This window comes from Piliocolobus tephrosceles, chromosome 2 (genome assembly GCF_002776525.5).
Source record: "Piliocolobus tephrosceles isolate RC106 chromosome 2, ASM277652v3, whole genome shotgun sequence".
NCBI classification, from domain to species: Eukaryota; Metazoa; Chordata; class Mammalia; order Primates; family Cercopithecidae; genus Piliocolobus; species Piliocolobus tephrosceles.
In genome coordinates this window covers 10708817-10720756 of record NC_045435.1, presented here as the reverse complement: position 1 = coordinate 10720756, position 11940 = coordinate 10708817, and the positions used below count along the sequence as shown (strand labels likewise).

The window sequence follows — 11940 nt, the reverse complement described above, 5'->3', positions numbered from 1 at the left end:
AAACTAAGCCTAAATTAGCATAAGGAAAGAAGTAGTAAAAATAAGAGCAGGACTAGATGAAATTGAGACTGAAATAATGACACAAAATAAAAAACCAAAGATTTAGTTTTTTAAAAAGCTAACAAAATGACAATTCTCGAGCTCAACATAAAAAACAAGAGAGAAGAACCAACTAAATAAAATCAAAGACGAGAAAGCAGACATTAAAAATGAAATACCAATGATCATTAGAGGCTAATGCGCAGGACTATACCCCAACAAATAGGAAAACCTAGAACATAAATTTCTGGACACATAGAAACTACCAAAATTTAACCATGAAGAAACAGAAAATCTGAACAAATCATAAATGAGTAATAAGACTGAAATAGGGGTCTGGTGTGGTGGCTTATGCCTGTAATCCTGAAACTTGGAAGGCCAAGGCAGGAGGATGGCTTGAGGCCAACAGTTTAAGACCAGCATGGGCAACATAGCAAACCCCTGTCTCTACAAAAAATAAAAAATTAGCTGTGCATGGTGGCACATGCCTATAATCCCAGCGACTCAGAAGGCTGAGGAAAGAAGACTTTGTAATCCCAGGAGTTCAAGGCTGCAGTGAACTATGATTATGCCATGTACTCCAGCATGGGCAGCAGAGCAAGATCCTGTCAAAAAAATGAAAATAATAATAACAATAATAATAATGAAAGCCTGAAACAAGAATAAAAGGCCTCCAATTAAAGCAAATCCCAGGACCTGATGGCTTTACTGCTGGATGATACTAAAAACGTACAGAAGAGATAATATCAATTCTACTCAAACTCTTCCAAAAATTGAAGGGGAGTTAATACTTCCAAACTCATTCTGCAAGACCAGCATGACTGTGATATCAAAAGCGGACAAGTAAACAACAACAATGACAACAAAAGAAAACTACAGGTCCTACAGCCTGAAGAACATAGGTGCAAAACATTCTCAGCAAAATACTAGCAAATTGAATTCACCGATACATTTAAAAAAAATCATTCACCAAGAACAAGTGGGATTCATCCCAGGGATGCAACGATAGTTGAATATGTGCATACCAATACACGTATATTGCATTAACAGAACTGATATGGTTTGGCTGTGTCCCCACCTGTATTAGTCCGTTTTCATAAAGACATACTGCCGGCTAGGAAATTTACAAAAGAAAGAGGTTTAATTGAACTTACAGTTCCATGTGGCTGGGGAAGCCTCACAATCATGGTGGAAGGCAAGGAGGAGCAAGGCACATCTTATATAGATGGCAGCAGGCAAAGAGAGAGAGCTCGTGCAGAGGAACTCCTCTCTTCTTTTGTTTTTTGTCCATATATTCACTTTTTATCGAATTTGTTAATGTTGGAGAGTTCTTGCACTGCCAAACCATGCCTGAGAATTTAAACAAATTGTACAATGGACAGCCTCATCCACCTATCATACAGGATATTAAAACTCGATTTGTGTACATTTTGATATTTTCACAATCTTTTAAAAAGTTATGACAAGAGTTGGAGTTTAAATCTGCTGCAAGTCTTCAGATTTCGAGTACAGTATTGCCTTTACATAAGACCTCCACTTATTCATCTCTGATCATTCTTCAGTAACATAACCCCCAACAAAATTTTGCTGGGAAAAAATGCATACTTTTCATGGAAAATATGCAGTTCAACAATGAAGAGACTATCTTGTAAGGTTTTTACCTCCCAAATAAAGTGTTCAGGTTACCAAGAATTCCATTTCTGATTTAATCATTCAACCTCCCCTTGGTTGGCTCACCCAAACACACTAGAAGGCAGGCATCATGCCTGCCACTTCAAATATCAATATTATTTCCTAGATGTGGGTGGCAAGTCCCATCAGGACATACTGTAACCCTCCTTGGAATCCAATTCCTGCATGGACACTTTCATCAAGACTAAACTCCTATCTGAAAATGCTCCCACATCAAAATAGTTTTACTCACCCACTTGCTTCACTCTTGCCAGTAGCAAGTCTGCAACTCATGCATTTGGCAAAGGGATTTATTATAGAGAAACCCAGACTCTGCATCAAGTGGTCACATTACCACTTTCAGATATTTCTATTAAACGGAAGATACAAAACTAGGAAACTGCCAGACTCTCTCATTAGGTGGACACTCTTCTGTAATCCTGGGTAGCTTCCTCGAGTCCCTTTAAAGGACCAAAAGCTACTGTTAATAGGTATTTTAAGCTGTAATCATTAAAGACAGAAGTGCTACATCACCTGTCTTTCGCCCTGACTCTCCAATGAACATAAAGACACCCCAAAAGGTTGAAAACAAAGCCAAGCTAGCTGGAACAATCACTGCATCTATAGAACAGCCAATACCTTGAAAATCTGGGCACACGTATGTAAGGAATTCTTAAACATCACCCACAATCCATGACACTTAAATGGGTTTTAGCTGAGGTTTTGATCATGTTGCTCTGAATTTGTAAGGATAGATCAGTGAACCCCTTAGCCTCACCAGAAAGCATATTCTTCCCACCGGAGTTTACTATACAATTAGACCTAATTAGATGAGGAATTAGCAGCACCTGATGTAGAGCCTCCAGCATCCACTACCGTTTACATCAAAGGCTTTTTGGTTCCACCCTGAGGATTGGCAAATTCACGACATTTCACAATCCTAAGGCATACTTCAGGTTACTTACTTAACCAGGCAATATGCTCTGTCAAAGAACTTATTTAAGGTTAAAGCAAAAAGGTCTTAATGTAGAACAAAAATCGCTAGCCAGCACACAGGGGTAGCCGCCCGCCCCGCCACGCACTCCGCGGAGACCCCGCAGGGCTGAGGCGTCGCGGCTGCCAGCAGCGTGAGCGCAGAGCCGGCCTCGACCCCGAACTAGGAGCCCCGCGGGCCGCGCCCGCCACCGGCTCCACCCATCGGCGTCCAGGAGGCCGAGGCCATGGCCGCGATAGAGGAGCGGAGCCTGCACAACTTCTTTGCCAACTGGGACAAGGAGAAGAAGGAGCGGAGCAACTAGGCTGCGAGTTCCGAGGGCGCAGCCAGCAGGGCGGCGGGAGCAGTGGAGCCGCGGGGGGCGCAGCGGCCGGCCGGGAGGGAGCGGGAACCTGGCTGGGCCAAGGCAGCACAGCGACCGCGGGGGCTGCGGACCCAAGGGCCGCCACCAAGGCTGTGAAGAAGGACGAGGATGAATGGAAAGGATTGGAGCAAAAAGAGGTTGATTACAGGGGCCTCAGGGTTCAGGCAATGCAAATAAGTGAAAAGGAAGAAGATAATGAAGAGACAAGATCCAGCTGAAAACTGGAAAGAAGGTGGAGATGGTGGTGGTATAGAAAAATCTTCAGGTCCCTGGAATAAAACAGCTCCAGTACAAGCACCTCCTGCTCCAGTAATTGTTACAGAAACCCCAGAATTGGCAATGACTACTGGTGTGTGTAGGCCCCTGGGGCCAGGTTAACCACAACAAGGAAAACACCACAAGGACCACCAGAAATCTACAGTGATACACAGTTCCCATCCCTGCAGTCAACAGCCAAGCATATAGAAAGCCGGAAGGATAAAGAAATGGAGAAGAGATTTGAAGTAATAAGACACAAAAATAGAGGTAGGGATGAGGTTTCAAAAAACCAGGCCCTTAAACTTCAGCTAGAGGGCCACTATGCTGTGCCTGAAAATCAGAAAAGGAGCCACTCACAATACAATTAAGGAATGGCCTTTGCTAACCCTTCTGAGATAACTAGAATACACCTAACCACCACGAACAACCATTCATCATCTGATCTCTGCTGGATCTTCATACACAGATGCAGATCAGTCGATTTCATGACTGGCCCTATTTCACTGTGGAAGTTAAAGTGTCATGGCTGCTTTGTGCATATTGGATTTAGGAGAATTTTCCTTGTTATATAAATATGTGAACTAGTTTCAACAGTGTTCCTTCATATTTACTCTGCAAATACAAAAACAAACCTGCAGCCAATGGTCATTTCAAAATCATTTTATGTGCAGATACTAGCGTTCGTAAGGGTTGACCACCTCAGATTTGCTGCACTCATTGTGGACTTCATGTGGATCACAACTTCTTGTTAAGAAGGTTACAATTATTAAGTGTCGATGTGAACCTTGAAACCAGCTCTTCTGGATTCTTATCAGAAATCCTGCATAAAAAGTCAGCCATCTAGGTTCTGATCTGCTGTAAAAGATGAAGATTTAAGTGACCTTAATTAACCTGTCCTGTACCCTGCCCTTAAAGAATACTCTGTAGTAGGCTGTGGCTATATTAGACTTCCTGGAACACACTGCTGAAAAGAACGGATGTGTTCAGATCACCTGTGGAGGACTGTGATTTGTAATTTAAACTTTTAGTTGTATTCTGAGGTAACCACAAAATAAATTCAACCATAAACTGGGGTCCACCAAGTGGGGGAAGGGGTGAGGGAGAGAGTAATCTTGTTTAGTTTTGGGATTTTTTTGTTAAATTTTTGTTTAATAGTGCTTTTTTGTTTTGTTTCTGGAACTCCGCTTTTTAAAATCATCAGATCTCGTGAGACTCACCCACCATCATGAGAACAGCATGGGAAAGACTTGCCCCATGATTCAATTACCTCCCACTGGGTCCCTCCCACAACATGTGGAAATTTAATGTGAGATTTGGGTGGGGACACAGCCAAACCATATCACTACCAAAATCTCATCTTGAATTCTAACTCCCACAATTCCCATGGGTCTTGGGAGGAACCTGGTGAGAGGTGATTGAATCTTGGGGGTAAGTCTTCCCTGTACTGTTCTCATGATAGTAAGTCTCATGAGATCTGATGGTTTTTAAAACAGGAGTTTCCCTGCACAAGCTCTCTTCTTTTGTCTACCACCATGTAAGACGTGCCTTTCACATTCCACCATGATTTTGAGGCCTCCCCAGCCATGTGGAACTGTAAGTCCATTAAATGTCTTTATTCTGTAAATTGCCAAGTTGCAGGTGTATCTTTATCAGCAGCATGAAAATGGACTAGCACAGTAAATTGGTACCTGCTGAAAGGGATGCTGCTGTAAATACCCAAAAATGTAGAAGTGACTTTGGAACTGGGTAACAGGCAGAGGTTGCAACAGTTTGGAGACCTCAGAAGAAGAAAGGAAAATGTCAGAAAGTTTGGAACTTCCTAGAGGCTTACTGAATGACTGTCCCCGAAATGCTGATAGCAATATGGACAATAAAGTCCAGTCTGAGGTGGTGTCATATGGAAATGAGAAATTTGTTGGGAACTGGAGCAAAGGTGACTCTTGTTATGTTTTAGCAAAGAGACTGGCAGCATTTTGCCCCTGCCCTAGACATTTGTGGAACTTTGAACTTGGGAGAGATGATTGAAGGTATCTGGCAGAAATTTCTAAGCAGCAGTATGCAAGAGGGGATATGGGTGCAGTTAAAGGCATTCAGTTTTATAAGGGAAGCAGAGCATAACAGGAATGTGACAGAAAAGAAAATCCCATTTTCTGAGGAGAAATTCAAGCCAGCTACATAAATTTGCATACCTAATGAGGAGTTGAATGTTAATCCCTGAAACAGTGGGGAAAAATGTCTCCAGGGCATGTCAGAGGTCTTCATGGCAGCCCCTCCCATTGCAGGCCTGGAGGCCTAGGGGAAAAAAGTGGCTGGGCCCAGGTCTCCATGCTCTGTGCAGCCTAGGAATTTGGTGCCCTGTGTCCCAGCTGCTCCAGCCATGGCTGAAAGGGGTCAACATAGAGTTTGGGCTGTGACTTCAAAGCCGTGGCAGCTTCCACATGGTGTTGAGCCTGCTTGTACACAGACATCAAGAATTGAGGTTTGGGAACCTCCACCTACATTTCAGAGGATGTATGGAAACACCTGGATGTCCAGTCAGAAGTTTACTGCAGGTTGGAGGGCTCTGGTGGAGAACCTCTGCTAGGGCAGTGCAGAAGGGAAATGTGGGATTGGAGCCTCTACACAGAGTCCCTACTGTGGCGCCACCTAGTGGAACTGTGAGAAGAGAGCCACTGTCCTCCAAACCCCAGAATTGCCCATCCACTGACAGCTTGCACCGCGTGCCTGGAAAAGTCGAAGACACTCAGTGACAGCCCTTGAAAGCAGCCAGCTGCAAAGCCACAGGGCAGAGCAGCCCAAGACCATGGGAACCCACCTCTTGCATCAACGTGACTTAAATGTGAGACATGGAGTCAATGGAGATCATTTTGAAGCTTTAAGATTAGACTGCCCCACTGGATTTCAGACTTGCATGGGGCTTGTAGCCCGTTTGTTTTGGCTGATTTCTCTCATTTAGAATGGATGGTATTTACCCAATGCCTGTAGCCACATTGCATCTTGGAAGTAACTAATTTGTTTTTGATTTTACAGGCTCATAGGTGGAAGGGACTTGCTTTGTCTGAGATGAGACTTTGGATTGTGGACTTTTGACTTAAGGCTGAAATGAGTTAAGACCTTGGGGTACTGTTGGGAAGGCATGATTGGTTTTGAAATTTGAGGACATGACATTTGGAAGTGGCCATGGGCAAAAAGATTGGTTTGGCTGTGTCACCATCCAAATCTCATGTTTAATTTTAACTCCCACAATTCCCATGTGTCCTGGGAAGAACCTGGTGAGAGGTGATTGAATCATGGGGGTGGGTCTTTCCTGTGCTGTTCTAGTGACAGTGAATAAGTCTTATGAAATCTGATGGTTTTAAAAACAGGGATTTCCCTGCAAAATATCTCTTCTCTTGTCTGTCATCATGTGAGACACACTTTTCACCTTCCACCGTGATTGCAAAGCCTCCCCAGCCACATCGAACTGTAAGTCCGTTAAATCTCTTTCTTCTGTAAATTGCCCAGACTCAGGTGTATCTTTATTAGCAGCATGAAAACGGACTAATACAAGAACCAAGAACAAAAACCATATGATCGGCTGGATGCGGTGGCTTATGCCTGTAATCCTAGCACTTTGGGAGGCCGAGGTGGGCAGATTATGAGTTCAGGAGTTCGAGACCAGCCTGCCCAACATGGTGAAACCCTGCCTCTACTGAAAATACAAAAATTAGCTGGGCGTGGTAGCACACACCTGTAATCCTAGCTACTCGGGAGGCTGAGGCAAGAGAGTTGCTTGAACCCAGGAGGCGAAAGTTGCCATGAGCTAAGATCATGCCACTGCACTCTGGCGTGGGCAAGAATCTGTCTCAGAAACAAAACAAAACAAAACAAAACAAAATAAAACAACATTCTTTTGAGAGACGTTGAAAAAGCATTTGATAAAAGTCAACATTGTCTTATGAGAAAAAGCCTCAGCAAACTGGGCATAGAAGAAACATACCTCAACATCATAAAGACCATATAAGACAAACCCATAGCAAGCACTGTACTGAACAGGGAAAATTTGAAAGCTTTTCCTCTAATATCTGAAATAAGACAAGGATGCCCCACTTTCACCACTTTTATCCAGCGTAACACTGAAAGTCCTGGACAGAGCAATTAAGTAAGAGAAAGAAATAAAAGGCATCCAAATTAGAAAGGAAGAAGTCAGATTAGCCTCAATTACAGATATCATGATCTTTTTCTAAGAAAAACCTAGACTAACAAAAAAACTGTTAGAACTGATAAATGAATTCAGTACATTGTAAAATACAAATTTAACATATAATTATCAGTAGTATTTCTACACATGAACAGTGAATCATCTGAAAAAGAAGTCAAGATAAAAGTATTTTGTGACAAAGCTGTAGTAACCAAGACAACATGATACTGGTAAAAACAAAACAAAACAAAAAAACAGATATACCAATGCCAGACATAAATCCACGCATTTATAGGCAACCCAACTCATTTCGACAAAGGTGCAAATAACGTACATTGGGAAAAGGACTGTCTCTTCCATAACGAAAACCTGGATGTCTATATGCAGAATCGATATCCTTATCCATTTTATATGGTGGGAGATAGGAGATACCTCTATCTCCCACCATATAATCAAATCAAATCAAAATTGATTAATGATTTAAATATAAGACCTGAAACCATGAAAGTCCTAGAAGAAAACACTGAGGAAATGCTTGACGACATTGGTCTGGGCAAATATATTTTGAATGATACCTCAAAAGCACAGACAATAAAAGCAAAACTAGAAAAACTGGATTACATCAAGCTAAAATGCTTCTGTAAAGCAAAAGAAATGATCAACAAAGTGAGGAAATGACCTGCAGAATGAGCGAAAATATTTCAAAGTATTCATCCAACAAAGAATCAATAACCAGAAAATGTAAGAAAGTCAAACAACTCAGTAGCAAAAAAAGAAAAAAAAATTCACAAATGAGCAAAAGCCTTGAATAGGTATTTCTCAAAAGAAGAAGATAGCGTTTTCCACAAAGACATAATATAGTTGAACTCAAAATTCTTGATGATATATATAATTTCACCTTTAGAACTCAATAATGCTAGTTCTTTAGTACGATTTTAAAGACAGTGATGAGCTGGAGGAATTTTCTTTGTGATTTTTTTTTTTTTCATTTGCAATAAATGTCCCTTGCTTACAGAATTTAAAATACTATATTAGGAGCTTAAAATAAAAAAGCAGTATGTTTCACTCTTTCCTGTCCCTTGTCTTTTATCAGACATTTTAAACTGTTTCTCTTCTTGGTTCTTCTATTGTTTATTTCCACATCTCTGAAACATATGCTTATAATGCTATTTTTTATCATGAACTTCTGATTTTTGGTGATATATCTTCTTTCATTTAAACTATGCATTTCTTACCCTCTTCTCCCACCCATGTTTCATTTTTCATATTTTAAACTTAATTATATTAATATTTTATTTCCTTTGATGCATAATTCTCTATGATATACTTAAATAATATAAGATTACTATTTGTAATTCTATCAACTAGAAAATATATCTTGATCCTTGACATTTTCTTTCACATTTTATCTCTGCCTTTTCAACCTTACATTCTCTTTTATCTGTAAAGTTATTTTACTTTTTCAAGTATGACAAAATTTACATCCTATTTCAGTCACATTTAAGACTTCTATATTTGTGTGTGTATATATGTGTGTGTGTGTGTGTGTATATATATATATAGAGAGAGAGAGAGAGAGAGGGAGAGAGAGAGAGAGAGAGAGAGAGAGAGAGAGAGAGAGAGAGAGATGGAGTCTCACTCTGTCACCTAGGCTGGAGTACAGTGGTGCAATCTCGGCTCACTGCAACCTCCATCTCCTGGGCTCAAGCAATTCTCCTGCCTCAGCCTCCCAAGCAGCTAGGATTACAGGCATGTGCCACTGCACCCAGCTTATTTTTGCATTTGCAGTAGAGATGGGCTTCCGCCATGTTGACCAGGCTAGTCTCAAACTCCTGACCTCAGGTGATCCGCCCACTGAAAGTGCTCCCAAAATGTAATCCGCCTCCCAAAGTGCTGGGATTACAGGTGTGAGACACCGTGACTGGCTGTATATAGTACAATTTTAAAAGTGCAAACTTTTAAAAAATTGTATTTTCATGACATAAATGTAACCAATGTTAAATAAATTCTTCTCATGCAATGCAAACTCATTTTTTTGTTTCGTCATCATATAATTTTTTATGTATATACATTTTTTATTTTTATATTACAGTTTTACTGAAATAAAACACGTCATACAATGTATCCACTTCTATTATGCAATTCAGTAGTTTTCCATATATACTCAGAGCTCTATAACCATTACCACAATCAATTTTAAAACATTTTCTTAAATTTTGTTTATTTGTATAAAATACCTGTACATATTTTGGGGGTACATGTGACATTTTGATGTATGTATACAGTGTATAATGATCTAACCAGTGTAATTGGGATATCTGTTGATTCAAACATTGATCTATTATTAGTGTTGGGAACATTAAAATTCTTCTAGCTATTTTGAAATATACAATAAACTACTGTTAACTATAATTTTCCTACTGTACCATTGGAATACTAGAACTTACTCATTTTAACTGTATTTTTGTACCCATTTACTGACTTCTTTTCATCCCCTCTCCTCCCTTTCCTTCCCAGCCCCTGGTAACTCTACTTTCTACCGCCATAAGTTCCACATTTCTAGCTTCCACACATTAGTGAGAATATGTGACATTTGTCTTTCTGTACCTGTCTTATTTCATTTAACATAATGACTTCCTGTTCCTTCCACATTGCTGGAAATGACAAAATTTCATTCTTTTATGAAGGAATTGTATTTTATTATGTATCTATACCACATTTTAAAATCACTCATTCATTAATGGATACTTAGGTTGATTTTATAAATTGACTATAGTGAATAGTGCTGCAATAAACATGTAGATATACTAATACTAATTTCTTTTCTTTTGCATATATGCTCAGGAGTGGGATTGCTGGATCATATGGTAGTTCTATTTTTAGTTTTCTGAGGACCCTCCATATTTTTTTCCATAATGGCTTTACTATTTTGCATTCCCACCAATCGATTTGGGATACAAGCATTCCCCTTTCTCTGCATCTTTGCCAACATTTGTTATTTTCAATCTTTTTGATAATAGCCATTTTAACTGTAATGAGATGATATCTTAATGTGTTTTTCATTTGCATTTCCTTGATGATTAATGATGAACATTTTTATATGCCTGTTGGTCTTCTTTTTCAACAACATACATACATTCTCAGTAAGGAAGGTCTTAGGAAGTGTATAACCCAAGTTCTTTTCTTATGAAAGGTTAAGTTTGCTAAGATCTAATTTATATCAATGTTTGCCATAAGATTATTGGTAAATAAAAATTAAGAACTTATACAAATGTTCTTCAAAAGGCAAAGGGTTAATTAAATGAGTTTATATCTGTGTCTTAGAATAATGTGAAATCATTAAAAATGCTATTTCCCAGTATTTCCTGACCTAAACGTGTGCCCACGTTATATTAAGAGAAAAAATACAGGCCATAAAATATACATTCTGAATTTTGAAATAAAATACAGGAGAGGCCAGACATGGTGGCTCAGGCCTGTAATCTCAGCACTTAGGGAGACCAAGGCAGGCGGCTGCTTGAGCCCAGGAATTCAAGAACAGCCCAGGCAACATGATAAATAAAACCCCCGTCTCTACAAGAAATGCAAAAAGTAACCATGCGTTGTCATTTATGCCTGTAGTTCTGCTACTAGGGAGATTGACGTGGGAGGAACACCTGAACTTGAAAAGTCAAGGCTGCGGAGAGCTGTGATCACATCATTGCAGTTCAGCCCTCCAGTTTGGGACACAGAGTGAGACCTTGTCTCTAATAAGAAAATAAATAATGCATTTATATGCATATTTATTTATGAGACTATATATATATTTCCTATATATATTTCATATATATATTTCCTATGTATATTTAATATATATTTCCTATACACATACATATACATGAAACATTTACACAGAAAAAGCAACCCAGGGAGAGCCTGTTGAGTCTCCAAAACATCCAGGTAACAGTATATTTACTTTTATAGTGAGAAAATATGTTGGAATACTTTTATAAACTGTTGATTCCTTTGTTTCATTCTTTGTTGACTATTTGTATATCAACTCCACCCCTCATACATTCAAACTCCTCTATGTCTGCTTACTGCTTTGGAAATTAATATGACATAAAAATAAAAATGAGCCTGGTTTTGGTTTTGTGTTTCAAACCTCATGGAAAAAATGTCCTCAGATCCTAGAGATTTATACCCATATATAATAAATAGTAAGAGTATAAAACGTTTTATCTATTATTTTTCTTACTTTTCTAGAAAAATAGTCTCTTAGAATGTGGCAAAAATAACACGGGGAAAACGATAAGCTTCTAAAGCAAATAGTATCCTGAAAAGAGCCCAGTTTTGTGTATAGCCCCCGAGGCTTAGTAATAGGGTTAAAGGATGGGAAGTATCGAGTCTCCCAGATGGTTTGAGTTGCAAGGGCAAAGGAAATCTGAATGCAGG

The 11940-nt window shown here is 39.5% G+C and overlaps 1 pseudogene; it reads left to right on the top strand.

The window, feature by feature from the left end:
- The first annotated feature begins 2930 nt into the window (after positions 1-2930).
- On the top strand, positions 2931-3694 carry LOC111545144 (annotated as a pseudogene).
- Positions 3695-11940: the final 8246 nt, after the last annotated feature.